This window comes from Lissotriton helveticus, chromosome 5_1 (genome assembly GCF_964261635.1).
Source record: "Lissotriton helveticus chromosome 5_1, aLisHel1.1, whole genome shotgun sequence".
NCBI classification, from domain to species: Eukaryota; Metazoa; Chordata; class Amphibia; order Caudata; family Salamandridae; genus Lissotriton; species Lissotriton helveticus.
The window spans coordinates 196,334,858-196,353,375 of NC_136065.1; positions in this window are offsets into that span (position 1 = coordinate 196,334,858).

Consider the following 18,518-nt stretch of genomic DNA (forward strand, 5'->3'; position numbering starts at 1 on the left):
AGAGTAGTTAGCAGATTAGGCGAAGACACCTTTGTATGAATCATACATTTTGTCAAGAACGAACAACATATCAATACATACATAGTTTTATAAGTAACACTCTTCATAACAATATAATAATATACCTCTTGGTAGCTCCCGTACATAACAGAGATAAAAGAATACACAAAATACTGTACCTTATATGAAAAGATGCTTCAGGACCGCCTGACCCATTGCAACATCAAACCTCCATGCTGAATTCAGGCAGTAGTGCTTGGTGAACGTATGCACATTCAACCGTGTTGCCGCTCTACATATATTTAGAAGTGATACTCTGGCAAAAAGGGCTGTAGAGGCTTCCACCTTTCTTGTGGAATGCACTGAACCCTTTGCGGAAAGAGGTCTTCCAGCTTTTTCATGGCAGAGGCAACCGCGGATGATATCCAACGAACAATACTGCTCCTTGTGAGAGTGTGGCCTTTCCTTGGAGATGCAAATGATATAAAGAGCTGTTCTGACTTCCTGAAAGTCTTCATTCTATAGATGTAGAATTTTAAGCAATTCTTCACATCCAAAGAGAGCAGAGCCCTTTCAGCAGGAGTGGAAGGGTTTCCGAAGTATGTTGCTAGTATTACAGGTTCATTTAAGTGAAATGAGGTTGGGACTTTCGGTATAAAGTGTGGATTTGTTCTCAACATTATCTTTTCCTGTTTAAACTGGACAAACAGTTCAGAAACCGTGAAGGCCTGAATTTCACTTACCCTGCTGGCCGATGTGAGGGCCAACAAGAGTGCAGTTTTCCATGAGATGTATTTCAGTTCTGCTGTATGGATTGTCTCAAAGGGTGGCTTCATGAGTTGAGCGAGAACTCTGTTTAACTGCCAAGGAACTGCAGGGCGCTTCAAAGGTGCAAAAGAACTGAAAAGGCCCTTCATGAATTCCTTCACTATTCATGTGGACCACAGCAAGAGCTCTCCTGGCTTTCTGTGGAACCTGGAAATTGCTGCCAGGTGCATTTTGATCGATGAATGCACCAATTTTGATTTTGTCAAAAGGAGGAGCTATGGCAGCACCTGCTCAAGTGAAGAATGAAGAGGATAAGTACCCTTCTCAATGCACCAGTAGCAGAAGTGGTTCCGTTTTCCTGAATATGATTTATTAGTTCAATAAACTTTAGAATGATGCAGGCTGGATTTACACTCTGGTGAAATGTCTAAATCTCTGAACTCATAGTCGGGAGGTTCAAAGCCGATAAACTCTGGGGGTGAAGAATGTGACAGTTGTCCATGGACAGTAGGTTGGAAAGTGGTTGAAAAAGAATGTGTGGGGTTATTGCCAGCAGTAGGAGCTTTGAGTACCAAAACTGCCTTGGCCATGCCGGGGCTATGAGAATGAGATGGCATGGTTCTTTCTTCATTTTGCACACCACCCTTGGGATGAGTGGGAACGGCAGAAAAGCATAAGCAAAGATCCCTGTCCACTGCATATGTAGAGCGTTCTCCCAAGATTTGGTCTCAGGAAACCTGCTGGCAAACATTTTGTTGTTTAGGGTGTGTTAGACCTGGCATCATTGGCATGAGTCTCTCCTCCATTTTTTCTGTTTGCCTCCTCTGTTTACGATGTTTTTGCTGGTATATGCTTTGGGCACTGTGCCACTGCTGATCAGTGCCACAGTGCAAGTGCTCCCTATGTGAAATTGCTGTATTGATTTACTTCCATGTTTGGCTTATTTGGTTTACTATCAGTCCCTAGTAGAGTGCACCAGGAGTGCCAGGGCTTGTAAATACAAATGCTGCTAGTGGGCCTGCAGCACATGTTGTGCCACCCACAAGAGCGGCCTAGTAAAAGTATGTCTGAAGGTCTGCCATTGCCAGACCACGTGCAGTCTGACTGTCACGAGGACTGCGCAAGTACACCTACTTGCCAGTCCCTAAACCTTCCCTTAACTTCATGTTAGTCACCCCTATGGTAGGCCCACGGGCAGGGTGCATTGTAAGCATAAGGTAGGACAAGCCTGACAAGGTTGGCATGTCCTAATAGTGAATTACATCCATAGTCGTTTTTCACTATTGTAAGGTAACCTGCTCTCCATCAGTTAGAATGGGCTGCCAGGATTATTAATGCTATAATCCTAGCGGGCTCGGGGAGCATGGTGCAATGTCGAGTTTGGTATCCCTGAACTCAGGGTTTAATAACGCATCCGTTTGTGGGGATGGTTTTTGGACTCTTTGTTTGAAAATAGCACTTTTAGAAAGTAGCTATTTTCTTGTCTAATTGTCTACCGGTCTCTGCTGGTTCTGGTGTGCGTGTGACAGGAGCTGGGTGGCTCCAGAGAGTCTGAATGAGTCAGTGTGGGATGAGTGGGGCATTTGCATTGAGAGTAGGGGAGAGTAGCTCTTGATAGCCTGCCCTGCCTGATACAATGTTGGCTCCGCCCCCCTGCCAGGCGACTGATGACTCTGTGCCTGCCTGGGACTTTCCTGGCCCGCCTCCTGCCGGGCAGCTGATGGCCCTGCCCCTGCCAGTGACAATGCTGGCTCCGCTCCTGCTGAGCGGCTGAGGACTCTGCCCTGCCCAGTGAATAGGCCAGGTGCTCTGGCCTGGCAACACCCACAACAAACCCAGGATGGCGGGAAATTCCCCAGCATGGACAAAGGGATCAAAGCCAAAAAGGGGTATAAGAGAAGGACCCCTGAACCAAGAATTCAGATCACTTCTGACAAGGAAACCTGAACCAAGGACAAGAAGCCTGCTGATCTAAGGACTGCCTACCCCTTCTGCCAGAGTGCTGTTTGTTGGGGGAATCCTGCATTGCTTCTTTATTTTTGCCAAGGAACCAGGAGAGAGGAACTGTGTGTGTACTCTCACTCTTTGCTGAGAAAATCTCCAAGGGCTGGAAGAGTGCCAGTCTCCTGTTGAAGTCACAGGGCTAAAGGACTTCATCTGCTTAAAGTGCTATTTGCTGGAGTTTGTGAATCCAGCACCTTTGAAAGAATCCAGCAATCTCGACGCCGACGGACGCCGCCGAATCCAGCTCGACATCGTGAGTAACGGCTCCAGTGTCCCGCTTCCTCGACGCCGGCCGCCGGGCCCGATCGACGCCAGCAGCAACGCCAGTGAGTAGTGAGTTCGGCTCCAGCTCCAAGTGACCCCGTGTCTGCACCGCTGCTGATCGCATCGACTTCGAGCCCTCTCGACGCCGTGAGCGCTGCTCACTCTTGCAACATCGACGACGCCGTATCCTGCTTCATCCCGTGAGCGCTGCTCCCGCCTGACTTCGGTCGACGCCGCTGCAGATCGCCCCGACTCCGAGGCCCGATCGACGCCGAAGACGCGACGCCGGACATCTCGACGCCGCTGATCATCGAGTGCTTCACTTTTCCAAGGTACTGTGTTGTTGGGGTCTGTGCGACTCCGGGCTCCACGTAGCGCTCCTCGCGGTCGACGCCGAACCTTTGGATTAACTTTGCCTCGACGTCGTGTGACTCCCGTGTGGGTTACATTGTTGCCAAGAACTGTGTTTTAGAGAAGAAGAGTTGCTTTTGATACTAAAGACTTTTGTGCTAAGAAGAAACCGTGCTTGAACTATTATTTTTCCTTCCAAGAGTATTTATTAAGATTGTGGTATATTTTTGTCGTTATTTGGTCTTGTGCTAAGCCTTATATAAAAATACTTATTCTTATAATACTACTGTGTCGTGTCCATTTGTAGTGTATTCACTTTATTACTGTATGTGGTCATAAATGCTTAACGCACTGCCTCTGAGATAAGCCTGTCTGCTTTGCCAAGCTACCAAGGGGGTGAGCAGGGGTTATCTAAGTGTGTGATCTCCTTGCCCTGACTAGAAAAGGTGTGTCCCTATTTGTCAGAAGTGTATACCTCTGCCAACTAGAGACAGCCGCTTCTAACATTGGTGGGTCAGCGGTGGGATTTTGAACTTTGCATTTATGACCCATGTGCAGTGATTAGTGTGCGCTACATAGTGAAAGCAGACCATAGCGCAGCCACAATCTGTTTTGGTTGGATATTCTATTTTTGTTCTCCAATTTCCTGAAGCTTGATTTTTGAAACTGCCAGTTTTGACCATGAGTGACGCCGGAGTCACTGCCCCTGTTGTTGTTGTTGTGGAGGAGTTTGATAGGAGCAAGATAAAGGATTACAAGTTACAGGATCTGAAATCCTTTTGCAAGCAATTTAAAGTTCCTACCACAGGCTGCAAAAACAAACCAGAATTTCTCAAAGCATTGCAGGCCTGGTTAGAGGCCAGAGATCCCTCTGATCCGGTGGTGGTACCGACAGAGGAAGGGGAGGAGGAAGTGCCCGTGACTGGGCCTGTATCCCCTCCTGGCAGCAGTGTTTCCTCCAAAGGTCTTTCCCCTGAAGAAAGAGAAGAAAGGGCGAAGGAGCGAGCCTACAACATGGAAATGGCAAAACTTAAGATAAATGGGCAGTTGGAGATAGAGAATGCAAGAGGCAGGAGAGAAGCTGATTTGGAGATCAAAAGATTAGAGTTTGAAAGAGAGAAGTTAGCTTTTGAACGTGATACCAAGTTGAGGGAGTTGGAGCTCCAAGCTAAAAAGTTAGAATTGAATCCCTCTGGTGGCAGCGTCCCATCTATGCCTGCAGAAAGTAGGTTTTATTTTCCCAAAGATGTGATCAAAGATTTTCAGAAGAATGAGGATATTGGTCAATGGTTTAAAGCATATGAGTTAGCATTGTTGGCCCACCGGGTCCCTGAGAAGGATTGGGGAGCGGGGTTGTGGGGTCGCTTTGTGAATGAGGGAAGAGATACCCTGTTAGACATGCCTGTTGAGAATAGGACGTCTTATGCTCATATGAAAGATGCTTTAATGTTAAGGTATGGCCTAACCCCAGAAAAGTACAGACAGGCCTTTAGAGAATGCAAGAAGTTGCCTGGTACCACGTGGGTGGAGTATGTGTCATATTTTTGCAGAGCCATGGATGGTTGGGTAAAGGGCAGCAAAGTGGAAAGTTATGATGCTCTTTATGATTTGTTTGCTTGGGAGCACTTGTCTAATAACTGTTTTCCAGAGCTGCGCCAGCACCTTATTGATAGCAAGATATCTAACCCTAGAAAACTTGCTGAAGAGGCGGACCGCTGGGTCAGTACCAGGGTCCACAAGGGTCCAGTGGGAGACTCAGCCAAAGGTGGGCAGGGTCCCCAGCAGAAGAGTGGGGGGGACAAGGGTAAACAGAAGGAGTTCCAGAAAGGGCCCCAAAGTAATCCCCAAGGGAACCAAGGGAAGGGTTCCCAGCCTCCCCCAGATAAGAAATCAGAGGCCCCGACAGGTAAACCTGGTCGTAGGGGCCCCATGGCTTGCTTCGCTTGTAAGCAGGTGGGACACCGTTTTTATGATCCTCAGTGTCCCTTGAAGAACTCTAGTGCACCACCCGGTGCACCACCACGTGCCCCCCCCCGTCAGTTGGCTAGTGTAGCTCTGGGAGGGGAGGAGATGGTTGCCCATGGTGGGGAGGGTCCCGCAGAGATGTCCCTGGTCTCTCTAGGAGACATGGAATTGGTCCCGCCACCCCCTCTGACTAGTAACACTAAAAAATATAGGCAGTGGGTGACCATTAATGGCCATAGAGTGGAAGCTCTCAGAGACACCGGAGCGAGTGTGACAGCTGTCAAGTGTCACTTGGTGTCCAGAGAGCAGGTTGTTCCCCACGCATTCTACCCTGTGATAGCTGCTGACAACTCCCAGAGAGAGTGTGAGGTAGCTCAAGTTTCCTTTGAATGGGGGGGAGTTTCAGGTACTCTTCAGGTTGCTGTGAGGCCCGCCATGCCTGTTGATTGTCTCCTGGGCAACGATTTAGAAGACTCCCCTTGGGCTAAGGTGGAGAGGGAGACACATTTGAAAATGTTGGGTGTGCCAGAGTGGGTGTGTGCAACCACTCGATCCATGACAGCAAGTAAGGGTGTTGGTGGGGTTCTGGAGCCTGAAAGTATGGCCCAGGACCCAGCTGTGAAGAGAAGAGGCAGGGGGCGCGGGAAACCGTCCCCCGTAGTTCCCGTGGTCCAGGAGGAGGCAGACCTTGAGGGGTATGCCCTGGAACCCACAGGGGAACAAGTTGCTGAACTGGGAGACCTGCCCGAGCTGACCCATTGGCAGCAGGATGGTGGTCCCTCCAGGGAGGAATTCTGTGCAGAACAGAAAGTGTGCCCTTCTCTTGTGGGTATGAGGCAGCAGGCCTCAGCCCAAACCTCAGGTGATCAGCCAGGGTCACATTTTGTTTACTGGGAGAACGACCTCCTGTATAGCGAGCCTAAGGCTGCTGAGCCTGGGTCAGCCCGTGTGCTGGTGGTACCCCAGCGCTTCAGAGCCTTCCTACTGGGTTTGGCTCACGACGTTCCTTTAGCTGGACATCTGGGGCAGGACAAGACCTATGACAGGCTTGTCACCCATTTCTATTGGCCTCAGATGCGAAGGGACACAGATGTCCATTGCAAGACCTGTCAGACTTGCCAGGCAAGTGGGAAAAGCGGGCGGAAGCAGAAGGCTCCCCTCCAACCTTTTCCCGTGGTCAGTACCCCCTTTGACCGGGTGGGGATTGACATTGTTGGGCCACTGGACCCCAAGACAGCCCTGGGCAACAGGTTCATCCTGGTCTTGGTGGACCATGCCACACGGTACCCGGAAGCCATCCCTCTCAGAACAGTGACTGCCCCCGTGGTGGGACGGGCACTGATTGGTGTTTTCTCCCGAATGGGGTTCCCCAGAGAGGTGGTGTCAGACCGGGGCACCAACTTCATTTCCAACTATATGAAGTCTCTGTGGAAGGAGTGTGGGGTAACTTATAAGTTCACCACTCCTTACCACCCTCAAGGTAATGGGTTGGTTGAAAGATTCAACCGTACCCTTAAAGGCATGATCATGGGTCTTGAAGAACCAATGAGGCGTAAATGGGACGTCCTCTTGCCATGCCTGTTGTTCGCTTACCGTGAGGTGCCACAGAAGTCTCTAGGGTTCAGCCCCTTTGAGCTTTTGTATGGTCACCCGGTAAGAGGACCTTTAAGTCTGGTCAAAGAAGGCTGGGAGCAATCTCCCAGGAAACCTCCCCAGGATGTATACAGTTACATGCTGGCCTTTAGGAACCAGACTAGGCGCTTCAGGGATCTTGCTCAGGCAAATCTGGAAGCCAGCCAGGAGGAGATGAAGCGGTGGTACGACCAGAAGGCCACTCTGGTAGAGCTTCAGCCTGGACAGAAAGTTTGGGTCATGTCCCCTGTGGAACCTTGTGCGCTCAAGGACAGGTGGACTGGACCATTTGAGGTTGTGGAGAAGAAGAGCAATGTCACCTACCTGGTGGATTTAAAGTCTCCCAGGAACCCCTTGTGGGTCCTGCATGTCAACCGTTTGAAGCCCCACTTAGAAAGGTCCGAAGTGGGCATGCTCCTAGCTACAGATGCTGGAATGGAGGAGGAGAGTGAGCCTCTTCCTGACCTCCTGTATGCAAAAGAGCAAGATGGGTCAGTGGATGGTGTTGTCCTCTCTGACACACTGACCCCTGAACAGCAGCAGGATTGTCGCCAATTGTTGAGACAATTCCCTGATCTGTTCTCCTTGATTCCTGGTGTCACTCAGTGGTGTGTCCATGATGTGGACACCGGGGACAGCACTCCTGTCAAGCACAAGGCTTACAGAGTGACTGACAAGGTCAGAGCATACATCAAGGAGGAGGTCTCCAAGATGTTTGCCTTAGGGGTGGTTGAGTCCTCTAGCAGTCCTTGGGCCAGCCCCGTGGTCTTGGTCCCAAAAGCTGCAGCGCCTGGTGCTTCACCGGAACTTCGGTTCTGTGTGGATTACCGAGGACTCAATTCAGTCACCAAGACTGACGCGCACCCCATCCCCAGAGCTGATGAGCTCATCGATCGGTTAGGGGCTGCCCGGTACCTTAGTACGTTTGATCTAACGTCTGGGTACTGGCAGATCGCCTTGACCGATGGGGCAAAAGAGAGGTCAGCATTCTCCACACCAGATGGGCACTACCAGTTCCGGGTTATGCCCTTTGGGATGAAGAATGCCCCTGCCACCTTCCAGAGGTTGGTCAACCAAGTCTTGGCTGGACTGGAGGATTTCAGTGCCGCCTACCTGGACGACATCGCAGTGTTCAGCGCCAGCTGGGAGGAACACTTGTGCCACCTCCAGGAAGTGTTGTTGGCCCTGCGCAGAGCAGGCCTCACAATCAAAGCCAGTAAGTGCCAGATTGGGCAGGGTTCAGTGGTGTACTTGGGGCACCAAGTAGGGAGCGGCAAGGTGGCCCCCCTGCAACCCAAGATTGATACCATCCTGGCATGGGCACCGCCCAAAACCCAGACTCAGGTGAGAGCCTTCCTGGGTCTCACGGGTTACTACAGGAGGTTTGTCAAGGATTATGGTAACATTGTGCACCCCTTGACTTCGCTGACTTCCAGGAAGCAGCCACGACTTGTGAACTGGACTGACGCCTGTCAGACGGCCTTTGACACCCTGAAAACTGCAATGTGCACAGCACCCATACTCCAGGCACCCGACTTTTCTAAAGAATTTGTTGTCCAGACGGACGCTTCAGGGCATGGCGTGGGGGCTGTTCTAGCTCAGGTGAATGAAGAGGGCCGAGACTTACCTGTAGCCTTCATCAGCAGGAGGTTACTTCCCAGGGAACAGAGGTGGAGTGCGATAGAAAGAGAAGCATTTGCTGTGGTCTGGGCGCTGAAGAAGCTAAGACCCTACCTGTTTGGGACTCACTTCCGGGTGCAGACAGACCACAGGCCCCTCAGATGGTTGATGCAGATGAGGGGTGAGAATCCAAAGCTGTTGAGGTGGTCCATTTCCCTACAGGGGATGGACTTCACAGTGGAACACCGCCCTGGCACAGATCACGCCAATGCTGATGGTCTGTCCAGATTTTTCCGCCTTAGTGATGAGGACTCCCTAGGGTAAGGGTAGTTCTCCCCACATTTCAGCTGGAGGGGACACGTGTTAGACCTGGCATCATTGGCATGAGTCTCTCCTCCATTTTTTCTGTTTGCCTCCTCTGTTTACGATGTTTTTGCTGGTATATGCTTTGGGCACTGTGCCACTGCTGATCAGTGCCACAGTGCAAGTGCTCCCTATGTGAAATTGCTGTATTGATTTACTTCCATGTTTGGCTTATTTGGTTTACTATCAGTCCCTAGTAGAGTGCACCAGGAGTGCCAGGGCTTGTAAATACAAATGCTGCTAGTGGGCCTGCAGCACATGTTGTGCCACCCACAAGAGCGGCCTAGTAAAAGTATGTCTGAAGGTCTGCCATTGCCAGACCACGTGCAGTCTGACTGTCACGAGGACTGCGCAAGTACACCTACTTGCCAGTCCCTAAACCTTCCCTTAACTTCATGTTAGTCACCCCTATGGTAGGCCCACGGGCAGGGTGCATTGTAAGCATAAGGTAGGACAAGCCTGACAAGGTTGGCATGTCCTAATAGTGAATTACATCCATAGTCGTTTTTCACTATTGTAAGGTAACCTGCTCTCCATCAGTTAGAATGGGCTGCCAGGATTATTAATGCTATAATCCTAGCGGGCTCGGGGAGCATGGTGCAATGTCGAGTTTGGTATCCCTGAACTCAGGGTTTAATAACGCATCCGTTTGTGGGGATGGTTTTTGGACTCTGTGTTTGAAAATAGCACTTTTAGAAAGTAGCTATTTTCTTGTCTAATTGTCTACCGGTCTCTGCTGGTTCTGGTGTGCGTGTGACAGGAGCTGGGTGGCTCCAGAGAGTCTGAATGAGTCAGTGTGGGATGAGTGGGGCATTTGCATTGAGAGTAGGGGAGAGTAGCTCTTGATAGCCTGCCCTGCCTGATACAATGTTGGCTCCGCCCCCCTGCCAGGCGACTGATGACTCTGTGCCTGCCTGGGACTTTCCTGGCCCGCCTCCTGCCGGGCAGCTGATGGCCCTGCCCCTGCCAGTGACAATGCTGGCTCCGCTCCTGCTGAGCGGCTGAGGACTCTGCCCTGCCCAGTGAATAGGCCAGGTGCTCTGGCCTGGCAACACCCACAACAAACCCAGGATGGGGGGAAATTCCCCAGCATGGACAAAGGGATCAAAGCCAAAAAGGGGTATAAGAGAAGGACCCCTGAACCAAGAATTCAGATCACTTCTGACAAGGAAACCTGAACCAAGGACAAGAAGCCTGCTGATCTAAGGACTGCCTACCCCTTCTGCCAGAGTGCTGTTTGTTGGGGGAATCCTGCATTGCTTCTTTATTTTTGCCAAGGAACCAGGAGAGAGGAACTGTGTGTGTACTCTCACTCTTTGCTGAGAAAATCTCCAAGGGCTGGAAGAGTGCCAGTCTCCTGTTGAAGTCACAGGGCTAAAGGACTTCATCTGCTTAAAGTGCTATTTGCTGGAGTTTGTGAATCCAGCACCTTTGAAAGAATCCAGCAATCTCGACGCCGACGGACGCCGCCGAATCCAGCTCGACATCGTGAGTAACGGCTCCAGTGTCCCGCTTCCTCGACGCCGGCCGCCGGGCCCGATCGACGCCAGCAGCAACGCCAGTGAGTAGTGAGTTCGGCTCCAGCTCCAAGTGACCCCGTGTCTGCACCGCTGCTGATCGCATCGACTTCGAGCCCTCTCGACGCCGTGAGCGCTGCTCACTCTTGCAACATCGACATCGACGACGCCGTATCCTGCTTCATCCCGTGAGCGCTGCTCCCGCCTTACTTCGGTCGACGCCGCTGCAGATCGCCCCGACTCCGAGGCCCGATCGACGCCGAAGACGCGACGCCGGACATCTCGACGCCGCTGATCATCGAGTGCTTCACTTTTCCAAGGTACTGTGTTGTTGGGGTCTGTGCGACTCCGGGCTCGACGTAGCGCTCCTCGCGGTCGACGCCGAACCTTTGGATTAACTTTGCCTCGACGTCGTGTGACTCCCGTGTGGGTTACATTGTTGCCAAGAACTGTGTTTTAGAGAAGAAGAGTTGCTTTTGATACTAAAGACTTTTGTGCTAAGAAGAAACCGTGCTTGAACTATTATTTTTCCTTCCAAGAGTATTTATTAAGATTGTGGTATATTTTTGTCGTTATTTGGTCTTGTGCTAAGCCTTATATAAAAATACTTATTCTTATAATACTACTGTGTCGTGTCCATTTGTAGTGTATTCACTTTATTACTGTATGTGGTCATAAATGCTTAACGCACTGCCTCTGAGATAAGCCTGTCTGCTTTGCCAAGCTACCAAGGGGGTGAGCAGGGGTTATCTAAGTGTGTGATCTCCTTGCCCTGACTAGAAAAGGTGTGTCCCTATTTGTCAGAAGTGTATACCTCTGCCAACTAGAGACAGCCGCTTCTAACAGGGTGGCAAAGCGATCCAGCCTTGGAGTGCCCCACAGTTTGAAAACTTGCTCCAGCAGCTCCCAATTCAGTTCCTATTCGTGACATTGGGCACTGGTTCTGCCTAATAATCCATCCACTCATTGTCCACGCCTGGAACGTGATCTATTTTCATAGTTATCTTGTTCTCTAGCAACCATCTCCCAATTTCCTAAGCTTGAGTCGATAATGTGTGAGAACTGGTGCCCCCTTGCTTGGCCAGGTAGAACATCGTTGTGGTGTTGTCTGTTCTTACCAAGGCAGAAGAGCCTTGAATCCTTGGAAGAAAAGCCTGCAGCCCTAGAAACACTGCCCTCAATTCCAAGAAATTGATGTGCATTTGCATCTCTTGAACAGACCATCTTCCATGAATTTGTAAGTCTTGGAGATGTGCTCCCTAACCGTCAATCGAAGAGTCCGTTGTCATAATGGAACTGGAATGTGTCACCTGGAAGGATAGGCCTGAAGCGATTTTGCGTTCTTTCTTTGATGATGACAGGGCCTGTTTCATTGTCTGAGAGATGAGAATGACGTCTTCTAAAGAACCCTGAACCTGCATCCACTGCATATCCAGTTGTTCCTGAAGTGTTCTCATAGGCAAGCAACAATATGATATCAATGGGATGCATGATGACAGCATTCCCAGCATATACTTGCACACGCTTACTGAAGTGGACTCTTTTGCCCACAGTTGAGCTGCCATCTGCATTATCTTGTGCTATCGCGCTGGTGTGGAAAATGCTTTCATTATTCTGGTGTTTAAGACTGGTCCAAGGAATATCCATGTCTGGCTTGGAATAAGACATGATTTTTGTACATTGAGCTGCAACCCCAGAGATTTGAAAAGCTAACGACAGGCCATTGTAGATCTTCTTGCAGAGTGGAACATGGATTCTTTTACCAGCCAATCATACAGGTAGGGAAAAACCTGGTGGCCCTGTCTTCTCAGAAAAGCCGCTACTGGAGCCATGGACTTTGTGAATACTCTAGGGGCTGAACGGAAGCCAAAAGGGGGAACTTTGAACTGACAGTGGCATGCTGCCACCTCCAACCTTGGGAACATATGCGTCTAATAAATCGAGTGACACCCAAAAATCCCCCTTGTTCGCCAACAAGAGAATCTCTTGCAAAGACAGCATTCTGAGTGGTTGTTTCTTGATGTATTTGTTCTTCTGTCTGAGATCCATGACTTGTCTACATTTTCTGCATTTCATCTTTATGAGGAAGAAATTTGAATAGAAGCCCTTCCCTCATTAATGGAAAGGAACTCTTTATATTGCCCCCTTCAACAACAGAGTCGAAATCTCTTGCTTTAAGAGAAGTAGATGTTGATGTCTCCTCCTCAAAGGTGGATGGCGCAGAGGCTTTTGGACAAAGTCCAGTGTGTGGCCTTGATAGATGATATCCAACACCCATTTCTCTTTCGTGATAGAAAATGCAGACAGATGATGGATCCCCTGAGGCTGGTGACGAGAAGAGGGTGGCTGGTGGGCGAAAAACTTCACTGTTGTCTGGAGGTATCTTGGGATTATCCTCGTGCAGAAGTTCTGCATCTAGCCGACTACTTGGTGTACGGTGCATTGGAAGCACGAAACTGTTGCTGCTGCTGACCACCGAATTGTGGCCTATAACTCTGTTGGGAATATGGCTGAAACCTGTACAGCTGAAAGGATGGCCTCTTCTGAAACTGACCCCCCATCCCCTTCCTCCACAAAAGAACTGATAACACCTTTGTTGCGATGAACCTCAGGGACATGCCATCCCCTCATCTGTTTTAATGCTCTGTAACGCCTCATCCACGTGCTTGCCAAACAAATTCTCTCCCTCGAAGGGCATGTCCAGGATTTTTAATTGGATCTGCGGGCAGAAAGACGTAGCCTTCAACCAGCCCCGCCTACAGAGAACAGCTTCACCTGCCCTCTGCCTGAATGCGATGGAAGACAGATCCATAGCTGTGTCAATAACTTCAGTAGATGTTTGGGTACCTTCCTGCGGAATGTCTTTTACCTCCTTTTTCTTGTCTTCAGGTAGGTGTTCTAGAAGTGGTGCAAGATCTGACCACATCTGGCTGTCGTACCGCACCAGAATCGCTACGTCGTTGGAAGCCTTAATGGAAGTAGCCGCCAAAGCGGGCAAGAGCCTACCAATGTTGTCAGCCGTTTTCCCTTCCTGTTGGAAGGCACTGAGCAAAGAGTGTAGTAAGGCTTATAGGTCCTTTCTCAACAATTGCTAAATTAGCATGAGCTTCGTTGCCATGAACCTCCTTTTTCGCACAACACTTCAAGCATCTATTTCACAATACTTATTTGTGCCCCTTTTACACATGAGAACTGTCTGCTTTGCAGGTTCTTTGATGTGCTCTGAGTCTGCACACAATGTTCAAGGTTAAACAACAATGCCCCTTGTTATTCTGTTCTGATCCGTCCCTCGCACCTAGTCATAACAGGCTTCACACAGCTGTACCTCTGGAAATCGTATACTTTAATATTGCAAACACAAGCTGTTTTCACCACGCGGAGAGACACCTTTCCAGAGAGTAGACCCGTGTTTGTCTTGCGATGTGAACATTGCATCAAGGTCGTGAGGTATGGGGATCTGCTGACAAAGACCAGAGGTCTTCTGTTTTATAATACATTATCTCGTGTTACGGGGAGGGTGGTTAGGTTGTTCCGTCCTTTTCCATTGTTTTCTATGACATGACATCCCCGTTTGTGTTTTATGCAATTGTAACAATGCTGACTATATTGTGTTTATGCATTCTGCTGCTAGTATTGGCCGTGTACTGCACCATGGAGTGCGTTAGTTGAAATAAACATTTTAAACTATACTGCATCTCTAATTACTCGCATTGTGGACAAGTATGAGTGGCTAAGCGAAAGAGTGTCTGGCTCCCGCGAATCCCTAGATAGAGTTACGTGTTCTGGGTTGTCTCATCATTGGTAGCTTCGCTGTAGGCAGAGAATGAATGAAACACTATAGCTAGACGGTAAGGAATTTTGGGTACGGATGTGATAGGTTGGTACACCACCTATTCACTGAGGTCCTGTTTTCCTGTGCATAGTTCTATGTATGTGCAGAATCCCCACAACAGGAGCTGCTGAATTTAAGGGAGCCTTTGCGCTGCCCGCATTATCATAGAATCCAGTTGAGGATGCCCGATCAAGCACACAGGAGCAGAACCCGGGATTTTGCACTTCTTCTTTGGCAACACTGCCATAACTGAGGCCAGGTCTCCCATCAACTTCCCAGATGTAATCAACTATTGGTATGGATTGTACCGATTTCTTGGCAGGCTCCTTAAAATCATAAAGGAAACACACGGTGTGGGTTACGGGCAGAGGTAAATCAAATCTTTTGGAGGCTCTTTTCAACAACTCATAGAAACCTCCAATATCCCCTGGAGGAGAACTCACTGGAGTGGGAAATAGCTACGGTGAGGATGTAGCACTGTAGTCATCCCATTCCTGACTGATCATACCTGGATACTGAACAAGCGCACCCTCCTCTGGCTGATCATCGGCATCGCTTTCAATGTAGTCGTCCCTTATTGCCCTACTACAATAGGCTGGTCTTTCCTCCTGAGTTAAAGGTGGCAGAGGAGTCACTGGTAGTGGCGATGAAACCTGTATGCCAGGCCTTCCCAACGTAAGCAGAACTGAGGCGTGAGAGTCCGGGAAACATTTATAGTAATCATGAAGCATTTGCCTAAGGTCGGTGGCTAGAGAAGTTGGCACCAACATGGCATCCCCTCTTGCATCCTAAAGTTCCTCGTATGCTTCATAAGGATAATGCTCCTGAAAAGAGACATACTGTTGTGTGTGATGACGAGAAGTGAAAGAATAGTCCCCTTCCATGTACTCTGAGGTATCCTGAATAGGATCCTCATCCTCATTGTCAGTGTCCTGACATTTAACCTTAAGCTGCGATGGGCTGTAGGCTGGACCAAACAAGCTCTTGTCCCCAGATTCCTCTGTATCCAGAAGATGAGATGGGGTTGAGTTGATACCTTGCATAGAGATGTGAGGCCTGGAGACTTATTGACCAACTGATGTATTTGAATGTCCTTTTTATGCTCCGTTGACGATGCCGTCGACAAAGGAAGATGTCTAAAGTTAATCGTCGTCAACACCGGTATCCTTGTAGGGAACTTGAACACCGTTGTCGACGGAGTGGCCGTCGACGATGCCGTGGATGTCGTCGTCGACAGAGTCGCCATCGTCGGAGTTGTAGTCACGGCAGTCAACGCAGTTGTCTTTGTTGATGCCTTTGACAAAGCCATCGATGAGGTGATCGTCGTCACTGTCCTCGTCAACGAGGCGGTTGCCACTGCCGCCTTCTACGCGGTTGTAGCTAGCACAGTAGAAACCACAAACGTTGACGGTGATCTGGTCGTTGTTCTTGACGACGGGTCAAGCAACTAAGCCTTTTTTGTCAGCGAAGCCTGCTTTTGAGGCGTGACAGGCACAGATGCAGAAGAAGAGGAGGATTTCCTCTGGTCAGAACCTTTGGATGGCTGTTTCAGGGCTAATTTTTCAGAAGTAGATGGTTTTTCAGCCTTCATCTTTTGTGATTCTGCCTTTAATGAGGTGGAGCCCTCATTTTTATGTTTTCTCCCAGATGTGGAGCGACTAGGACTTTCTACCGCATCAGATACAGAATTAGACCTGGACTTCTTTTTCTTGAGCCATAATACTAATTTGACCTCTCTGTCCTTCAGAGTTTCGGTCGAAAAGGTTCTGCAATATTTACAATCCTTTGCAGTATGCTTGGGATATAGGCAGTATAGACAGTCATTGTGGGGGTCCTCAGAGACCTCCCACGACAGCCCAGAGGGACGCCTGGGGTACCGACGGACAGAGCGGTGCCCTGTTTTACCTGCGCTGTAGCCAGGTGAGGTGGGACTTTTCTCTCCTGCCAAATTGTCAGGAGAAGGATGGTATCACTAAATCTCAGGTGATATTTTATCTATCTTCTTTTTCACTATTTTTTTCATAAGCAGTAGCGGTAATGGTCCTGATGAAGCAGCTAGATACCACGTGGATCTAATAAAGTCTGCAGAAACATGTCGACCTTCCATCTTCATTAGTGGTTATTTGTTTAGACCACTAAACACTCTTTTTATTTTAGGATCGAAGAGATTTTTCTCTTCTATACCTAATTTTACAGTTTTTCTCACAACTTCACTTTGCACCTCACTTTTTTGCACTGCTTCCAGTCACCACACTATACATCATGTGTTCTCCTCACACTGGGTACCACATGTAGGATTAGGCTTTAACCATCTGCCAGTCCACAGTGGGTCTTATAATTTACCTCCGAGAGTGAAGGATCCCAGATGATGAAGGGCGGATCCGAGTGGTGACTGATGGGAATCTTTTCACAGAGATGAGAGACCTGTTGTGTGATTTTCTTTAACACATTATTGGTTCCATTCCCTTTCCCTCTATTCACCTTATAGGAATTTAACTTAGTTTGCATTTGAACTGACCCCTTGCTATTCTTTGTTGAAGTAACTGCTCTTAGGGATAGTAGCATTGGTTGGGTCGTTAAACTGTCCCTTAGACCCTCACCCTCCCTGTTTGATAAAGGTCCTCAGAGAATAGTCTTGCCTTCCCACAAGACCTTCAAGGTCTACAAAGCCTTTTCTTATATCCCTCTGACATCGTTGCAAGGTAGAGAAGATATAATACAATACCTTGAGCTGAATTCAGCGGGGTTAAAAGTTCACTAACTGACAAACTGAGCAGAGCTCAGGGAGACTCCCTCACACACGGCATGCAGTTAGAAATCTGAGGTATGGTGGCTCTGCAGGGGAGATGGGGTCTTGGGCTTGTCTCTGATTGGTCGAAGTTTGGATCTGACATAATGATGCAGATTGGTTTTAAATGTTATTTTATTTCTAAATGGTTTCTTATTTATTTCTATAGTACTGCTTAATTAAGTACCGTGGGACTCCCACCATGACGACGGATCTTTGAAACATTCAATACTGGAGAATTGCTGTAACGAGCATTGAGAGGAGTTCCCATGGAGCAGGAGAAGACTAGCCAAGAACTAATGAAGTTGTAACTTATGGATATGAGAAAGAAGACGATAGTGTCTAATCTGTGCTGGAGGACTGGAAATGTACTGAAATGGGTCACGTGGGATTGTCTACCTTGAATGCAATTGGTATTATGTGCTGTGCTTAATGAGGGAAAGGAGAGACATATTTAGACTTTGTAGGGTACAGACCTTTGCTTATACATTTGTAGCTTTATGCTACTTGACCCAAGGTCTGGAGTATTCCTACTGAAGACTCCAGCAGCTGACACCTTTCTTCCTTTTATTTCAACACTAAAGTCAATCAAATGCTTAATAGAATAGTTGGCCTTGAGTAGTGTACGGAAAGACAAGACTAATCCTTTTTTTGAAAACTGATTGATGCAATTTATTTCACAATTCTTTTTCCTCATCTTTTGCCTTGCAGCAATCTAACTAGTCGTATTCTTTCTACTGTATAGGGAAAATCTCTTCAGGAGATTTGTACATCTTTTGCTTGTTCTGTACTTTTATACCCTTATGCTGAGGCTTGCATATGTGAACTTATTTTTTAACTTGTGAGTAAAATCTCACTAATCCAATTTTCAGTTGTGGTCTGGATTATTATATGACCTTATTGGTTGCACTGTATTTGAAAATTTGACGACTGATAGAGTTCTCCCTTCACCTCTGCTGCTTCCAATAAAAGGCTATTGAGTCTAAGTAAATGTGTAAATGGGCCCGAGCTCTCATAACTGGTAACAGAGCTCCATCACTTCCACAGCACACCACAATTTTTATCTAATAGATTCCCTGAGACACTTTTCATAGGACAGTGTCTTCCTGACTTAGCAGAATCATATCCGCTAAGTGATATCAGGTGTATAGAGACTTTCTTTGCCTTTCTGTACGCCAGTGGGCTGAACTCCGGCATAGTTAATATAAAGAGAATATGATATAAACAGAAGCATTGAGTTCACGTCTTGAGTAACCTTTGTACAATGCAATGGAGTATCACATTTGAAGTAATAGGATCATTTCTAAAGCTCTGGACGTTTCCCATAGGCTAAACAAGAACAATTCTTACAGTAGGAACTAATTCTAAAGGTCACAATATTCTACAAACGGTTCACTTTCAAACAAACTGCTTT